The sequence below is a fragment of the Ambystoma mexicanum genome, chromosome 4p, assembly GCF_040938575.1.
Source record: "Ambystoma mexicanum isolate Mex_15411 chromosome 4p, UKY_AmexF1_1, whole genome shotgun sequence".
NCBI lineage: Eukaryota > Metazoa > Chordata > Amphibia > Caudata > Ambystomatidae > Ambystoma > Ambystoma mexicanum.
In genome coordinates, this window is record NC_090927.1 from 293,104,166 (window position 1) to 293,123,314 (window position 19,149).

Genomic DNA, 19,149 nt, shown 5'->3' on the forward strand with positions numbered 1-19,149 from the left:
CCCGAACTTGCAGGCGCCAAAACCCTAGAGGGGGTGGTTGGTTCGTACCACTCCTGAGCCTGGACTACAGAAGGCCATGACAATGATGTCCAAGTTTGTTTGGATTGTGTATGTGTTCATGCAGGTTGTACATTTTCGTGCATTCCCTAGTTTCATGTGTCATTCCTCCTCCCCTCTCCTGCCGCTCATTCCAGTCATCCAGTGTGTCAACACCTGTCCCGACTGCATATCCCTGAACCTCATTCCCCACCAGGGTCTCAGGGGCCTGTGTGAGTTTGACCTTGCAGGCACCCGGGACATGGTGGGGGTGGTTGTTTCGTGACACTCCCGCGCCTGTACAGGGGACCTGTGACAGTACACATCCATTCATGGTGCATCATCCTATGTCATGTACCACACATGTCTCACATCCTGTCGTGACATTGTTTTGCTGTGCTACCTTGGTTGTTGCATCATTGTGGTAGTACTTGGCCTTTGTGAGGTACTGCTACGTCAAGTCATCTACTGGAGGGTGTTCGGGTTCGTTTTCATGCCCTGGATTTTGTGATTTTGGAAATGAGTGTGGATTCTGAGGGTTCAGGCATCTTTTTACACACAAGGTGGGAGATGGTGACGAAGGGTAAAGGTGATCCTGTGGCCAGGTGGAATTGAGGTTTGGAGGCTCCATGACCCAGGTGCAGTTGTTCAGTGGGTCATGGTCATTTGTGAGGGAGGGGGGGGTTGTTGTTGATAGTTGCCTTGCACTGCAGTGTGATGGGAACTCTGACATAGTAATGGTGGTATCCTATGTACATGTTGTGTTCTGCTGATCAATGCCTATTCATGTGTTGTGTTTTCCTTTCAGGTGCGAGGGGATAGTTGTGGTTTGACATGCTGGGGTGTACACATGGTGGATGTTCACATGTGATGTGTAGGGAACACTGATGGTCACTTGAGTGCACATGCATATGTGGAGTGCATGTCCTTGCAGAACCACACACTTGCACTCTGATGCACTACATGTACTCCCACCCTTGCATATCCACGTGTACACTGTTTGCCTTCTGGTGCCCACTGTGTCCCGGTAGCACATGTTCTGTGACCGATCATGGATCCAGTACATGCCTAATTTGATGTTTGACGTGGTCTGTCACTTAGATGTGATGCTCAGGGTGTGCATCACACACAATGGCTGTTCACTGTGCTGTGCGCTGAGCAGTGTGATGCAGGAGTAGGACACTGCACACATGAGCTGCAGTGTTGATTTTGCAATGCATAATGTGCATGTAGACAGGCATTCATTGTGATGTTACGTCTACGACTGTTGTAATGCATTTGGAAATGACTTATTTTGGGTGGGAGGTTGTTGGTCTGTCATTTCATCTGATTCCGGGTCAGGCAGCAGTGTCCGATGCCACTGTGCATTTAGAACATGGCAATGTGTACCTTATCGTTACTGCATTGGTGTATGGGTATTGCGTGCCATGTCATGTTGATGTTTGGGAGGGTTTGAGTGACATGACAGTGATGGCCATGGCCTGGTTTGCAGGTGTGTGTGATGCACACCTTGCATGTCCGTGTCATCCGCTTCTCAGAGCAACTAGCTGGGGGTAGATTTCTCTCCGCAGCAGGGCCCTCCCCCTGGAACAGACTTCCAGCCTGACTTGAACTTGAGGGGAATCATCTCCAGTTCTGGAAGCACCTCAAGACCTTCCTCTTTGCTTCTGCTTACTGTCTGCCTCTCCCTTGCAGAATTCTCCCCTGGAACTGCACAGGAGCTGCAACTGGGCCACTCTCACCGACCTCGGTCCCTGGCCCAGCCACTCTCCACTTACACTGCCTCCCTGGCAACCCCTGCACTGCAGTACTGTCTCTCTACCCCTACAGCCCTCCCTTCCCAGCACTTGTCTGCACTTACCTTTGTAGTTGCCACCAGGCGACCTATGTATTATTTTTTTGGGCTACTTCCCCTGTACTGGACTCCCCCCCACCCTTCCCCTTGCACTTTTCCCATTCCCCCTACCCCTGCACTTGCACGATCCCAATGACACTTGGCCTAGTAGTACCGTTCTCTGTGTTCCCTTGTTCCCCCCTCCCTGCCTCATTGCGCCTTGGAATACTTGTGTATGGCCCATATCATGTCATATGTCATATGTGTGCCTTTTGGTCACACAGGATAGCTTGTGTTTAAGTAGCTAGGGATGCAGACGATGTGGCACTTCCATGGCAACTTTCTCAGGGTGGTAGGGTTGTGACAGTTAACTGTCTCTTTGTCATCATCGATTGTCACCTGGTATGTGCCAGGCCTGTGTGCACTCCGCAGGGGTGGGAGTTTAGGTGAAAAATGTGGCCACAAGCTGGGTCCGGGCTTCCTCGCCACGTGCCCTGTCCCCTCCCATGGGCAGCGCCTGTGCCTGTGGTTGGGGATGTGGGGGCACCACCATGTCCACCGGGACGCCCTGCCATGTAGCAACATTGTGCAGGACACATGCTGCCACAATGATCCTGCACACTACTGGTGGTGCATAGAGTAGTTGCCCACCAGAGCGTTCAAGGGAGCGGAAACGTGACTTGAGCACTCCGAATGTGCGCTCCACTATGCCCCTGGTTGCAATATGGGCGGCATTGTATCTTACCTGGGGTGGTGTGGTGGGGTTCCGGATTGGCGTCATCATGTGGTGGCTCAGAGGGTAGGCACTGTCCCCTGGGGAGGTGATAATAGTTGAGATTATTAGGGTTTGGATATTTGTCTGTGTGTGACTTGCATGCATGTGCAAGGGCAGTTGTACTGACCTAGGAGCCATGTGTCGCCATGCTGCCCAGCTTCCAGGGCCCGGCTCAGGGCGGACATTCTGTATATGAAACTGTCATGAGTGGAGCCAGGGTAGTTTGCATAGACAGAGGTGATGATTCCCTTTGCATCACATACCACCTGTACATTGATGGAATGCCAGTGCTTGCGGTTTCGGTAGATGTGATCAATGGCCCTAGGTGGACGTAGGGCCACATGGGTGCAATCTATGGCACCGAGCACTTTGGGGAAGTGTGCCACCCTGAAAAAATCCAGGACAACGGCCTGCCTTTCTGCGGGTGTTCTGGGCATGTATATGTGCCTGCGGACTGAGGGACGCGCTGTCATGATTGCCAGTACCTGGTGTAGGCAGCGTGACTGCGTGGCCTGTGAGACCCCCCCAACTATGGCAGTGGTCCGCTGAAATGACCCAGTGGCCAAAAAATGCAGGACATTGAGCACCTTCTCCAAGGGGCTCAATGCTTGGGAGCAAAGGGTGGGGGATGTGAGGTCATCTTCCCACTCCCTGACCAGGTCTAGGATGATATGGGGTGGAAACCTATACCTGCCATAGACCTGGTCGTCAGGCATCCCAAAAAGGCTTGTCCGTGGTGCGAAAATGCGTGCCCTGGCTATTCTCCTCCTCCTGTGGTGTCCCAAGATCAGTGCAGCGACAAATGGGGCATTCATCGTAGCTGTATATACGCGTTTGTTGTTTGCTCGCACTTTTATGCTGTCCGCGGGGACGCTTCCGCCTGCCTTCGTGTGGCAGACGCGTTGACACCTGTGCACGTCTTTTGCCGTGCGCAGGTTTCCCGTATTCGGATACGGTCCGAGTGTCATCGCGTGTGATCGGAGGGGAGTGAGCGTACACGCAACTGGCCTGGGTACGTGTGTTTCGGGGTGCGCGGGAAGTTCCACACGCGATTAGCCTGGGTACGTGTGTTCCGGGGTGCCGGGAACTTTCACACGCGATTGGTGGAAATCCACGTGTGTTCTGTCATCACGTGCAATGAGGGAAACACCTGCGTGCGTCAGGTCACAGACGCGCTCACGCGCTAAGGGCCTTTGGTCCAATGAAATCGCATATGCGTGCTGCTGTGCATACGCGCTAAGGGCCTTTCCTCGTATTACACGCGGACGTGCAGTTTTCCACGCGCGCTTACGCGCATGGGCCCTTTCCTCGTATTACACGTGGACGTGCAGTTTTTCACGTGCGCTGAAATGCCCATGCACGTCTGTACGCGTCACATCACAGGGGCGCTTGCGCTTGAGGGGCCTTCTGTCCAATGAAAATGCGTATGCGTGCAGACCCGCTTATGCGCTAAGGGCCTTTCCTCGAATTACACGCTGACGTGCAGATTTTTCACGTGCCAAATCACTCTGTATCAAGCTGGCCACGCATATGCACACGGAAGACCACGCTCCTGCCCAGAAGGCTGAACAACTGCCCCCCAGAGCCCCGAGCACGCTCCCACCTGCCATCTGCTGCTGCCTGACTGCCTGCTGCCCACGTGCACTGCCATTTGCTGCCTGCACATCAGCCAGGGGTGCTGTTGCTGTGACCACCCCTGCTGGAACCGAAGACTCCCGACTGGGATTCCATCGCTCCACAGCCCAGCCCCAGGACCCAGTTGCCCACCCACTCCTGCCTCTGGGGTTGTCATGTCGGGCCAAACCCCATCTGTGACCACTGACAACCCCCGGCCAGAGAGGCAGAGGGGCACCAGCTTCAGTGCCACCGAAGTTGGTGTCCTGGTGGAGCAAGTTTAGTTTAGTTTAGTTTAGTTTATTATTTGTATAGCGCCGCCTGGCCCTAGGGCATCCAGGCGCTTGCGATGAATACAACAAGAATAATGAATACAACAAGAATAATGCAGCAGAAATGTACAAATCGATTACATATTTACAAATTTACAGTCTTGGTGCATGCTAGTGCGGTAGGGCTAGGCAGTTTCTTTGGATAGAAGCCAAGTTTTGGTGTTGTGTCTAAATCTGTGAAAGGATGGTTCTGATCTCAGCTCGAGTGGAAGTGAATTCCAAAGTTTGGAGGCAAGCACGGGGAAGCTGGAGCCACCTGCTTTTTGGAGCTTAAATCTTGGGATATTTAAGCAGTGTGTTTGAGCTGATCTGGTAGGGCGCGCTGGGGTGTGGTGCTTGAGGTTGTCGGATAGGTATCTGGGTGCTTGGTTAGCTAGGCATTTGTGTGTGAGTGAGATGGTTTTATATTCAATTCTTTGTGGTATGGATAGCCAATGGCAGGTGCGTCTGGCGTCCGAGATGTGTTCTTGTTTGGGTATGTTCAGGGCTGCTCGCAAGGCGTTGTTTTGTATGACTTGTAGTTTGTTGATGTTTTTCTGACTGGTTCCCAAGTATAGCGCATTGCAGTAGTCAACTTTGGAAAGGACTAGCGCTCTGGCTAAGGTGATGCAGTTGGATGGTGAGAGGTAAGGTCTGCTGGCATTGATAAGTTTACAAGTGTAAGCAGTGGCTGATGAGATGGAATTGATCTGTCTTGTCAGTGTGAGGGAGGAGTCGAGGTAGATTCCTAGGGTTTTGACGCTGTTAGAGACGGTGATGTTATTGCCATCTATAGTGAATGCTTGATAGAGTTTGTCGAGTTTATTAAGTCTGGGTTGGGAACCTAGGAGAAGAAGCTCGGTCTTGTCGTCATTAAGCATAGGCCATGCTTGGCCATCCATTCTTGGATAATGGAATAAATGTTGCTGAGAGCAGTGAGGTCGGTGGAGTAGTCGCCTGTTAAAGGGATCAGTATTTGGGTGTCATCTGCGTAGTTGGTGTAGATGACACCCAAGCGGTCCAGTATGTCAAAGAGGGGTTTCGTGAATACATTGTATAGAGTGGGGGAGACGCAGGAGCCCTGGGGGACACCGCAAGTGACTGGGGCTGGGATGGCAGAGGCTGTGGGTGCGAAGACTCTCATGGATCTGTTGTTAAGGAAGGAATGGATCCATGCGTTGGCGTTATCTGAAAATTTGGCTGCTGAGGATAGATGTTTGCAGAGGATGTCGTGGTTGACCAGGTCGAAGGCGGCCGATAAGTCAAGGAGGAGAAGGAGGGCTAGTTTACCATTGTCTTTAATGTTGTCCATCTGTGTCTTAAGGTCAATCAGGGCGGTCTCAGTGCCGTGTTTGGGGCGGAATCCTGATTGTCTGAGTCCTAGTAAGTTATTTTTCTCGAGGTGGTTCTGTATCTGGAGATAGGCAGCTCTGTCGAGGATTTTTAGTAGGAAGGGTACAGTCGTTATGGGTCTGTAGTTGGTGGGGACATTAGGGTCAAGGGTGGGCTTCTTAAGTAAAGGAAGAACCCAGGAGTCCTTGAGGTTGTTGGGCACTATGTTGGAGGTGAAAGATGCGTTGATGAGGGAGGTGATGAAGGGAGCACGTTGTTTGGCAGCATCTTTAATGATAGGGGCTGGGCAAGTGTCGCCTTGGCATTTGGATGGTTTAAGAGAGTAGATTATTTCTTCAACCTCTTTAATGGTTATGGTGGAAAACTCAAAGAGGTTATTGTCATCATTTTGGGGGGTGGTGTGGGTGTGTGTAGAGGGGGTGATGTTATCGGAGAGGGTGAGGCTTTCTTTCTTTGTCAGGATTTTGGCTTGTAGCGTGGCAATTTTGCCTAGGAGTGCTTCCTGGATGTTCGTGCACCAGTGGATGTCTTTGTTGCAAGTGTCTGGAATGGGGGAGGGTGATTCGAGTTCTCTCAGGATATTGAAGAGCTCTTTGGTATTAGATTTGGCGTTGCTGATTCTTTCATTGTACATGTTTTTTTTAGACTGGATGATGGCTGATTTATAGATGTTCGATGCTAGTGCGTAGGATGTCTTATTAATAGTGGATGGTGACTGTTTCCATGCTAATTCAGCTTGTCTTTTGGCTTTGCGGAGTGTTTTTAGTTTGGGGGTGAACCAGGAATTGAGGTGTGCTCGTGGTTTGGCTTTCCGAAGCTTGAGTGGTGCTATGGTATTTATGGCCTTAAGGATAGTTGTGTTGTATAAATCTACTAATTCAGTAGGGTTGGTCATGGTGGGTGAGAAGTCGATGATGGGTTGGAGTAGCGGGAGGAGTTTCTCTATTGTGATATTTTTGTTGTTTCTTGTGAGTGTGGGTGGGGCATTGGAGGAGGGCCCTGGTGTTTGAGTGCCTTTGTTGATGGTGAAGGTAATAAGGTGGTGATCGGTCCAGGCGCATGGAGTGTTGGAGAGGATGGTAGTGTTGCAATTGAGGTCAGCTATCCAGTCAAGGATGCGGCCTTTGTTATGTGTGGGTTGTGCGATATGGTGGGTGAGTCCTAATTCTGAAATAGTGTTGGCGATAGTGTGAGCTTTGTCATCTTTCTCATCATTGAGACCTAGATTAAAGTCTCCTAGGATGAGTAGTCGAGAGTTAGGTTTGATATTGTTAGAGAGTAGAAGGGCTATGTCGTCATTAAAGGATAGTATGGGGCCTGGCGGTCTGTAGATGAGGTGGATGGTGATAGTGCTTGTGTGCGTAGTGGATAGTTTGAGGGTGAGTAATTCCACTGATGTCAGTGATTGGTTTTGTATGTGTCTAATGTTGATGGAACTTTTTGCAATAACGGCTACTCTACCACCTTTCTGGGGCAGTATGATGCCCTCTTCGGAAGTTCCCGCGCCGACAAGGAAGGACGGACTCGGATCCGGACTGACATCGTGACTGCCATCAACGCGGAGGGGGTGGCAGTCCGCGACTTACAACATGTCAGGAAGCGCTGGGAGGACTTCAGGTCCAGGACCCTGAACAAGGCCCGGCGCCTCTTGAAGGCAGCGGATGCCAAGGGGCGCCGGGGCCACTTGTCGGAAGAACAGATGAGGGTCCTGGAACGCATATCCCCAGCGCACCACGTCCAGGTCCTTGAGAAGCAGACCCGTCTGGAGTCGAGCGGTGAGTGTACATGCATCCTGATTGTGAGCAGTGCGTGTGGTGATTATTCAGTAGTGTGCAGGTTGCACGTCTGTTTGTATGGGGTCGAGTATGGGTGGGGGTGTACAGGGCCGTGGGACTGACACATGCGAGGGCTGTAATGTGTGAGACATGGATGGTGCTTGTGTGTGTAGGCTTGCATGCCAAATGCAGTTGTGTGGGCACACATGTTTGGATGAATGTGTATGTAAGTAGACATGTCCGTGATGTCACGCATGTATGTTGTTTTCGGCTGCATGTATCAGCACTGTGTACATGTGCATGTGTGTGTATTTGACAAGGGTGCAACAGTGATGCAACATGGATGCATGTGACAGCGGTATGTGGAAGCCTGATTGGCAGATGTGACATGGATGCCCGTCTGAACAGAGCGACACTTGGCAGAGGTGTACACATGCATGCAAGTGTGGTGGTGTGTGTACATGTGTGGTGCACTTCCTGTGTTGCATGTGATGTCTGGCTCACCTTTGGCTGCTCATGCTGTTGTATGTGTATGGATGGTGGTGGCAGTTGCGATATGGCTGTGGTATGGCTCATGTGTGCGAGTTGTAATGACATGTGTGTTGGGGATTGTGATGACATGTCTGAGGTTTGCCAATGCCACTCATGTACAACTGTCATGTGTGTATGTGTCCATTGTACAGTGCCCTGATGCCTGTGTTTTGTTTCTCCCTGTCTGCAGCGTCAACTGATGACGAGGGCGGAGAAGGTGCTGTGGAGCACAGCGGCGGGGATCCGACCGCCAGCCGGAGACGCAAGGCCCGGCTCCCCTCCCATGTTGTGATCTCGTCAGGGAGTGAGGAGTCCGGTGCCGCGTCCCAGGCTGCAGCTGCCGGGGGGAGGTCCAAGAGGCGGAGGTTGGGGTTGGACTCATCGGCAGCAGAAGGGGCAGCTGGGACCCCACAGGGCCCAACAGGGGAAGATGGCACGGAGTCATCCAGGTTGGTGGGGGGTTTGGTGGAGGAGGAGGCCGTGCAAGCACCAGAGACGGGGTCTGGAGGTGGGGATCCCACTGGTGCTAGTGGTGCAGTGCAGGACCAGGGACAGGAGGCAGCACAGGCCGCCGCGGAGGTGCCTGTGTGCAATCCTGTCCCCGATCCTGTCCCTGCATCATCTTGCACCAGCAGGGATGCCTACGTCCAGACCCGTTTTCAGGCAGGGGATGAGCTCACGTCAACTGGCCTTCCTCTGCCTGCGGACGTGGCTATCCAGGTCCGGGTTGAGCCTGTCCTGGCTGGTGTGTCGTTGCGTCAACGGGCCATGCGAGGTGACCTGCAGTCTTTTCATGGAGAGACTGCACGTCATCTCGAATGGCTCGTTGACCACGTCAGCCTGCTGGGACAGGTCACCCAGGCCGGATTCCTCCGTCTGATGGGGCTTGCTCCGACCACCTCCTCAACTGGACCCTCTACGCGCCAGTCGTCCTCTGTGCCATCTTCCCACCCATCAGTCACCTGGGTGCCCTGTGGAGCTGCCTCTGACGGTGCGGCCAGGCTGGTGGAGGAGGCATCCCTGCCACAGTCGGGAGTCGGACGTCCAGCATGGGTGGCCACATCTACGACTGCACCCCAGCCGGCGGAGGATGTGCAGGCAGCAGGAGGCAGTGCACGGGCAGAGGCACAGCAGCAGCAGCAACGTGGTGGGAGCCATGAAGGCTCGGGGCCTTCGACATCGGAGGGGCAGGCATCGGCCGGAGGGCAGGAGGACCCAGGACAGAGAGTGTCTTCCGTGTGGCAGCGGTTGGGCCACGCCATAGATGCGGAGCGGCAGCGGGCGGAAGAGGAACGGCTCACAATGGTCAGGGCGGAGAACTCCATGCGGAGGGCCCTGAGGCGGGCCGAGTGCCTCGAGGCAATCCGCAGGGGTTTGGAGGTGGAGACGTTGACGGCCCTGCGGACCCTCGGGGCCATGGAGGAGGACCGCCTCCGGGACATTGAGGAGGAGTTCGATGATGCCCTGGCCCGGAACATCCACAAGTGAGCCGTGAAACTAGCCCGCTGCCCTTGTACATAGTTTCTAGGTAGTGTTAGGTTTCATTTTTGTTTTTATTTTATTTGGACCTTTTGGACATTGGCCACATTTTTGTATATAGTTTATTTTATTAGTTAGTGTAGTTAGATAGGTTTCCTTTATTTTGTTGGGATAATGGACCCTGAATTGTTCCCATGTACATAGTTGACAGTTGGATTGTATTTTTTTTTCTATTTTTAACCATGGAGCAATGGCTTTCTTTTTTATTTCCCATTGGATTTTGTTTTGTGGACATTGACTTTGGACATTACTTTGGATTTTTATTTTTGGTTTTGCTTTTTTTGACGGACATGCTTCTTTTCATTTTTGTACATTCACGTTTCTGTTTCTTCATTTTTTATTCTATTGATGTTTCCTTTAAAACATATTATTTTTGGTGAACTTCAATGTGTGGTATCTCATTGGTTTCATGCATTTCATGATATGTGTTTTGAGATTCACTGACACCCATTGGGTGTATGTGAGGGAAATGTGTTTGTTTCGGAACTTGCAATTGGTGTTCTGTGATGTAATTGCAAATTATGAGTGGGTGGATGCAATACTCGGGTGGGTGTTTTGCATTTGGAGGCTGACCATAGGGACCAGGGATCTAGATTGTGATGACATGTTGGCTGGGGAACATGAGTTGCACATGGGTGGGGGCCTGCTGGCAGGTGCCCCACAGTGCTGGGGGGTGGGGGTGGTGGGAGACATGGGTGGGGGCCTGGTGGAGGCTGCCCCTGGTGGCTGGGGGATGGGGGTGGTGGTAGACATGGGTGGGGGCCTGGTGGAGGCTGCCCCTGCACTGCTGGGGGGTGGGGGTGGTGGGAGACATGGGTGGGGGCCTGGTGGAGGCTGCCCCTGGTGGCTGGGGGGTGGGGGTGGTGGGGAACATGAGTTGGACATGGGTGGGGGCCTGCTGGCAGGTGCCCCACAGTGCTGGGGGTGGGGGTGGTGGGGAACATGAGTTGGACATGGGTGGTTGCCTGCTGGCAGGTGCCCCACAGTGCCGGGGGATGGGGGTTGTGGGAACATGAGTTGGACATGGGTGGGGGCCTGCTGGCAGGTGCCCCTGGTGGCTGGGGGATGGGGGTGGTGGTAGACATGGGTGGGGGCCTGGTGGAGGCTGCCCCTGCACTGCTGGGGGGTGGGGGTGGTGGGAGACATGGGTGGGGGCCTGGTGGAGGCTGCCCCTGGTGGCTGGGGGGTGGGGGTGGTGGCGAACATGAGTTGGACATGGGTGGGGGCCTGCTGGCAGGTGCCCCACAGTGCTGGGGGGTGGGGGTGGTGGGGAACATGAGTTGGACATGGGTGGGGGGCTGCTGGCAGGTGCCCCACAGTGCTGGGGGGTGGGGGTGGTGGGGAACATGAGTTGGACATGGGTGGGGGCCTGCTGGCAGGTGCCCCTGGTGACTGGGGGGTGGGGGTGGTGGGAGACATGATTGGGGGCCTGGTGGAGGCTGCCCCTGGGGGCTGGGGGATGGGGGTGGTGGTAGACATGGGTGGGGGCCTGGTGGAGGCTGCCCCTGGTGACTGGGGTGGTGGGGGTGGTGGGAGACATGGGTGGGGGCCTGGTGGAGGCTGCCCCTGGTGGCTGGGGGGTGGGGGTGGTGGGGAACATGAGTTGGACATGGGTGGGGGCCTGCTGGCAGGTGCCCCTGGTGACTGGGGGGTGGGGGTGGTGGGAGACATGGGTGGGGGCCTGGTGGAGGCTACCCCTGGTGGCTGGGGGGTGGGGGTGGTGGGAGACATGGGTGGGGGCATGGTGGAGGCTGTCCCTGCACTGCTGGGGGGTGGGGGTGGTGGGAGACATGGGTGGGGGCCTGGTGGTGGGTGCCCCTGCACTGCTGGGGGGTGGGGGTGGTGGGAGACATGGGTGGGGGCCTGGTGGAGGCTGCCCCTGGTGACTGGGGGGGTGGGGGTGGTGTGAGACATGGGTGGGGGCCTGGTGGAGGCTGACCCTGGTGACTGGGGGGGTAGGGGTGGTGGGAGACATGGGTGGGGGCCTGGTGGAGGCTGCCCCTGGTGACTGGGGGGGTGGGCGTGGTGGGAGACATGGGTGGGGGCCTAGTGGCAGCTGCCCCTGGTGGCTGGGGGGTGGGGGTGGTGGGGAACATGAGTTGGACATGGGTGGGGGCTTGCTGGCAGGTGCCCCTGGTGACTGGGGGGTGGGGGTGGTGGGAGACATGAGTGGGGGCCTGGTGGAGGCTGCCCCTGGTGGCTGGGGGATGGGGGTGGTGGTAGACATGGGTGGGGGCCTAGTGGAGGCTGCCCCTGCACTGCTGGGGGGTGGGGTGGTGTGAGACATGGGTGGGGGCCTGGTGGAGGCTGCCCCTGGTGGCTGGGGGGTGGGGGTGGTGGGAGACATGGGTGGGGGCCTGGTGGTGGCTGCCCCTGCACTGCTGGGGGGTGGGGGTGGTGGGAGACATGGGTGGGGGCCTGGTGAAGGCTGCCCCTGGTGACTGGGGGGGTGGGGGTGGTGGGAGACATGGGTGGGGGCCTGGTGGAGGGTGCCCCTGGTGGCTGGGGGTGCAGGGGGACATGCGTTGGTGGGCAGTAGTGCAAGTTGACATGTGGGTTGGCTGGTGGGCATGGCCATGTTGGATGGGGTGCCTGCATGACATGTGCTGGGTAGGCCCCTGTGGTGTGAGCCACCTGCAGGGGCCGTGGAGGGTGTAGAGGGAACACCTGGGAGGACCCACACGTGCAATTCACGTGTGCTGCTCCCCGCGCACCCCTGTAATACACGTACCCTGATGATATTGCTTGTGGAACTTCCCGCGCACCCCTGTAATACACGTACCCTGATGAAATTGCGTGTGGAACTTCCCGCGCACCCCTGTAATACACGTACCCTGATGGAATTGCGTGTGGAACTTCCCGCCGCACCCCTGGAATACACGTACCCTGCTGATGTTGCGTGGGATACTTCCCCCGCACCCCGAAATACACGTACCCTGATGAGATCGCGTGTGTGACTTCCCGCGCACCCCAGAAATACACGTACCCCGCTCAATCGCGTGTGTAACTTCCCGCGCACCCCCGAAATACACGTACCCCGCTCAATCGCGTGTGTAACTACCCGCGCACCCTCGAAATACACGTACCCCGCTCAATTGCATGTGTAACTTCCCGCGCACCCCCGAAAAACACGTACCCCGCTCAATCGCGTGTGTAACTTCCAGCGCACCCCCGAAATACACGTACCTCGCTCAATCGCGTGTGTAACTTCCCGCGCACCTCCGAAATACACGTACCCCGCTCAATCGCGTATTTAACTTCCCGCGCACCCCCGATATACACGTACCCCGCTCAATCACGTGTGTAACTTCCCGCGCACCCCCGAAATACACGTACCCCGCTCAATCGCGTGTGTCACTTCCCGCGCGCCCCCGAAATACACGTACCCCGCTCGATCGCATGTGTTGCTTCCTGCACACCCCCGCAATACATGTGCCCCGCTCGCACAGGCCCAATTGCTGTATGTTGCCACTTTTGTGATGCGCTGGGACTCTACCGCCTGCCTTCGTGTGGCGGACGTGTTTCAGCTTGTGCGTGTCTTTGGCTGTGCGTGGCTTTGCCCTATTCGATTCCATGAATACGTGTGGTTCGAGTGCGTGTGGGCGTTCCGTCTGCTTCCCTGCAGTACATCCCCAGTTACGCCCCTTATTTTCGCGCGTTGTTCCCCATTCCGCGCATTACGCCCCGTGTCCCGCCCACTTTCTGGTGTATGCGCCGAGGTTGTGCGCTTTCACTGTGCGCGTCACGCACGCCTTTCGGGATGTTGCAGTGACTTGTGCGCCATGCACGGGTTTGGCGCACATCCCGAGGTGAACACGTGCAGGGACTTCCATGAATCGCACGCGTGCGCCTGTTTCTTTGCGCTTGCGCCTGCTTGCGCCTGCTTGCGCCTGCTTGCGCAACGATTTTCGGCGCACGTTTGTTCCATGAATCGGCCCCTTAATTGTTAATAATATTCTTGGCCAGGGACAATCTGGTTTTAGATCTGCACACTGCACGGCCACAGCACTAGGAGACATGAAGGCCAATATCTTGCAGGCAATGGAGAATGGTAACATTGTGTTACTCATGTTCCTCGATTTATCCACAGTCTTTCATATAGGCGATCACACTATTCGTGTTAACAGGTTAGTACACTCTGTTTCTTTTTCAGCCTCTGCAGCCAACTGCGTTGATTCTTTTTTGATCAATTGTACTGCTAGAGTGTTTAGCAGTGAAGCATCTGCTGACGACTTCAAAGCGCTGTGTGGAGTTCCACAGGAGTCATGTCTGTCTCCCACACTGTATATAATATTTTCACTAAACCATTGTTCGAGTTGCTAGATGCAAAAGGAATTATGTTCACCAGCTACGCTGATGATACTCAGAGCTTAATTCCGACTCTCAGGCAACTATGACATACATACTGAAAATATTAAAAAGCCCTTTTCTCTTATCCAGCAATGGATGGTGGAAAATGGTTTGGCTCTGAATGACACCAAAACCGGATTGATGATAGCAGGTACAGCGGATCGGCTTAGGAAGCTTGATATTGATTATAAGGATTGTGTGATAGCAGGCTGTACCACCACCACCACCCTACTTAAAGTAAACACACTAGGGATTTTCGTTGATCAGGAGATGAATATGAAGGTGCATGTTTACAACTGGGTTGCCTCTTCTGCCTATTACATTAAGCTAGTAAGCCAATTGAGACCTATCTTGACCACGAAAAGCTGTGCCATTATTTCTAGAACTATCATTGGAGCCAAACAAGGGACGTAATGTGGGGGTCACCCGAGATTGCAGCTGCAACCCATCAACCCATGTGGTTGCAGGTTCTACCCCTGCCGTCTCCCCTGCGACACATTCATGGAGCTTGCGTTTAAAAAAAAGTTTGTTGTATTCATCACGGGACAGACCCCTGTTGAAACAGCAAACTATAGAAGTGCAAGCTGCGTGATGGGCGCCACTGTGTCTGCTCCTGGAAACCTTGAGCTATGGTTGCTAATCAGCTATGTGCTCTTCTGACATCCCTAGTTGAGCACGTTGTCTCAGCGCCTGCACCAGGTCGGATAATGAACCCCAGGGTGATGGCCAGGGCTGAGGCCAGAAGAGTGGTGCACAGGATATGTAGCCCACTGTGATACCCCACAGCCAGCCCAGGGAGAGTGTGTTCAGGCTGGGGGAGCCAGAGACCAGGCTGCACGCCAACAGGGGCAGGATAATCTGCAGCAGCATGCAGAGCAGTATCTCCCCTAGGAAGCAGAAGTGTGCCATCTGTGACTGTGTCAGGTGCATGCTGTCCACCGCCATGCCCAGGCTCATGCCCGTCAGCGCCCCAGACACTGTCAGGATCACGATGGTGTTCCTCCTGAGGAAGTGGAGCTAGACCCATCACCAGCCGCCCCTGCAGCCTTCACAGCTCGTCCCATAGCGGACCGCAATGTGGGAGCCTCCAGCATGTGATCGTTCATCTCACTCTTCTCCATGTGGTCGGAGGGGCTCTTTGATACCCCACAGTGGAGGGGACAGTGACTAAAGTAGAGCCCTTTCCCTTGCACTCTACTGATCCCAGCCTGGAGCATGGATCCCACCACTGCACCGTCACTCAAGGAGGTGCACTGGAGAACGGCTCCCCTAACTCTGGAGCAGCTTGTCAGCTCCTACTGGCTTCCCCAAGTCATGAGGACAGTGGTGAGCAAGTAACAGCACGTAACAAACATATGTTTACATTGTTCGTATATATGTATGCTCTGACTTTTATGCAGGGCAGGCTTAGCTGGGAAGCAACAAAGCACCTCACAAGAAGAAGATGGAGCACCACCAGGGCTCAACATTCCACAGGTCTGTGCATCATGATTGCTACGCCTGGCCACCATATTGGAATCAGGCAGCACTTCCCATTAGGCTACTCTCTGCCAGTAACTACCCACAAGAGATTGTTGGAGCCCATCTTCTCCTGCATTATGGCTTCTGCCCCTGGAGCACCGCAAGCTGCTGTGGTTTGTGGTGTGCTGGGTTTTCAATGCTGCATGCGAGCTGTACTCGTCCATCTGTCCTACTCATGCAGATAAACGTTATCATCCATAACATGCAGTTCCCCAAGACCTGTGATTAGGGAACACGAGTGGCATTCTGTGAAGCCACTGCGTGCCTCTATTCTTAACAGAAATCTGTTGGAACAGGACACTGTTGTGCATCATGATAAGTTGCAGGCTGTGTAAAGCCATCAAATAGTATGTACCATAGTACTCGAAAGAATTGAAAGCTCGTTTCCTCTCAGGGCATTCCTCTCACATTATTATGCAATGTGTGCTACGAGGGATGCGGAAGAGTGCACCCAGCGAGCATGTGGGTCACTTTGACTGATGTGAGGATGTGGTCATCCGACAAAGATCACTGTGTGACCTCGACACACAATGCAGCGTTTGTGTTGCACGTGGCGGCCTAGACAACTCTCCACTAACTCTCCACTTCACTAATTTACGTGGAGAGAAAAAAACCTTTACCTTTCCATATTCCAGATTTTTGCTGTTTGGGGGAAATCAGTTCTTGAACAGAAGGCACTTGGTAGGCACTGGATGTCTGTGCTTGAGGGTTTAGGACTCTCAAAGATACTCTGTCTGTTTACAGTTTAGTGATGTGGTAATATTGGCCTATGCAGACTGATATTAATTCTGCATATGGGGATCCATTCTTGTATGAAATTTATATCATATTACAGCGATATCGTAACCATATTTTTCTTAGTATACTGAGGAATAATGATATATGATGTCACTTCCTGTTTTGTCAAGGGGTGAAAGGTTGTGTGCCATTCCTTCCCGTCATGTCAATTGGGGGCGGGGTCAAATGACATCAGTTCCTGTGATGTTATCATTGGTCAAGAGGCATGTGATGTCACTTCCAGTCTCCCTTGCATTTTGGTGAAATGACGTCCCTGAGCCAAACTCGACTATTGTGAAAGCTTGCTTCAAGCAATCGGGAAAGCAAATTATGAAAACTGCAAGCCATTCAAAATAGCGCTGGGCGTGCAGTCGAAGGCATTGGGAAGAGAGAACATTTCTCTCAAGCAAGGAGAGCTCTCCTCTGATTGCAGGTGGAAGCAAGGATCTCCTTTCACCTTTTCTCCCTGACACATGAATGCCTCTTTGGTCAAAATACGGTCTATCAGAGTGGTTGTCATAGTTGCCTTGCCATAAGACTTTGAGATCAAATAATACACATCTCTTGCTTGCACTGTTCAGCACATACACTCTGGAGTGCTTTACCTCCAGATCTAAGAGGTTGTGTCTCTCTGTACTGCTTTAAGCGTGCCCTGTAGACCCATTCATTTGCTTGAACTCTCCCTTAGACCTTCTTAGCCTTCATGGTTGCAACCAGAATATTTTTTTTTTCTTTGTTTGTCTTGTTAGCGCTCTGATGCCTCCGAGCTTGGCTGGCTTTCAGTGCTTTATAAATAATAAACAAATGAGGTAATCACGGTTGTTCTTTCTTTTTACACATTTTATTTTGTCCTTTATAAAGCACTCACCATGAGAATGTTGCTTGAGGGTGCAAGGTATGGAAATGTCAAAAACTGTGCTTAAGTAAAGGAGGGGGTAATACCCAACCCTTAAAGGTGAATGTATGACTGTCAGCTGGCACTGCAGTCTTACAAGTTAGCACAAGGTCGATGTTGCAGATCAGAATACGGCGAAAGGGGTAATGAAATCCATGGATGGTCAGCATCAACCAACCCCTACATCAAACAGATCTCGCTCGCCAAGGCGCACTGAGCATTGCGAGGGTGGAAAGCTACAAGGCCTGCACTAGGGATCCCAGGAGACAGGCATGTTTACAAGTGGAGTGAGTAGCTACGTTTCCATCCTAATGCTGAGACAGAATTCCTGATGGCAAAAATGTAAGGTCGAATCTCTCACGCCCATTTTGACTTTCCTGACAGGTGACATTTTCCTTATGAGCTCTGTCATCAGAGCTCGACAGGGGTGCAAATCCTCAGCACCTGTACTTTGTCAGAGGAGATTGGCAGCATTATCTCTAGTAAAACTGCCAAACTCATTTACCCATGCAATGAGTACTGGATATGCAGGCTTTTCTGTTATTCCACATTTCAAAGTCCCAAAGCACTACACGGCGTCCAGTATTTACTGCCTGTGGTAATTACTGCATATGGCAATTCATTTAGGTGGAGGTAATTACCGCTACACAAAAGTAGGCTTTAAACAAGATTGTTGGTAACAAAAGTCAGAGTTTGGAGTGACAAAATGTCTTGTAGTGGAAATTATAAGATGTTTTACCACTATGGCCAAACTCGTAATCAGGTCCAGAGTGGAGAAGCCCTGTTGAAGAAGCTGCAAGTCTCACTGAGACCTATGAACAGCCAATCTCTAGTACAAACTCCAACTGACACCTTGGGAAACAGGGCTTCTTATCTTCCAGTCTGAGACCAGAACCAGTTCTCATATCCCTTGTCTCAAGCGAACCAAGACATCACCTCATTAGCTGCCACCTTCTCTATTTCCCGTTCCTGGAAATGGACGTGAGCCGAGATGCTCCACAGCTGACAGAGCCAGGAACCTGCAGTTGTGAAGCCTACCTATAGGGTAGGGCTGACTCTGCTGAGAGGCAGGGGGTTACGTCATCCATAACGACTGACCCTCCCCCGGCCCACAATGCACAGGTGAGAAAGGTTACTCACAAAGGCAACCATACCGCCCATATCTCAGGCAGGCATAGCAGGAGATGCGCACAATGCAAACTAAAAATGGCACCAGCAAAACCAACCTAATGTTACATTATATGTCCATGCATTAGACACAAAGTAAATGTGCACTCAGCATGAAGAACATGAACACTAGATAATATATATATATATATATATATATATATATATATATATATATATATATATATATATAAGTAAAAAAAACTTTGTTAACGGGATGTTATGGTTAAGTTGCCCTACTAAAAACCTGTGAAATTCATTAAAAAAACTTTGTTAACGGGATGATGTGGTTCCAAGTAAAACCGAAAAACCCTTGAAATTCGCCAGTTATAGTAAGCTAAGCAACCACCACCGTGCACTGCTAACACTAACACCCAGGACATCAAAGATGACATCACAAATTTCATTGATGACATCACTGATGACCTCACATGTCTAGCCCCTTCTTTTTTGTTCACTGCCATATCGAGGGCAGGTGGTTTTATTTACTGACAGTCAGAAATGTGACTTTCAAAAGGTATTACATTTGTAGATATTGCTATTCTATTCTCAGATGTTCTTACACTACTTTCCTTACAATTTAATTCCATCTTATGATGTACATATATAGGGGAAGAAGCAGCCCTGAAACACAGCAATCATTTTTGGGCGTCAATGCAATCATGTACATT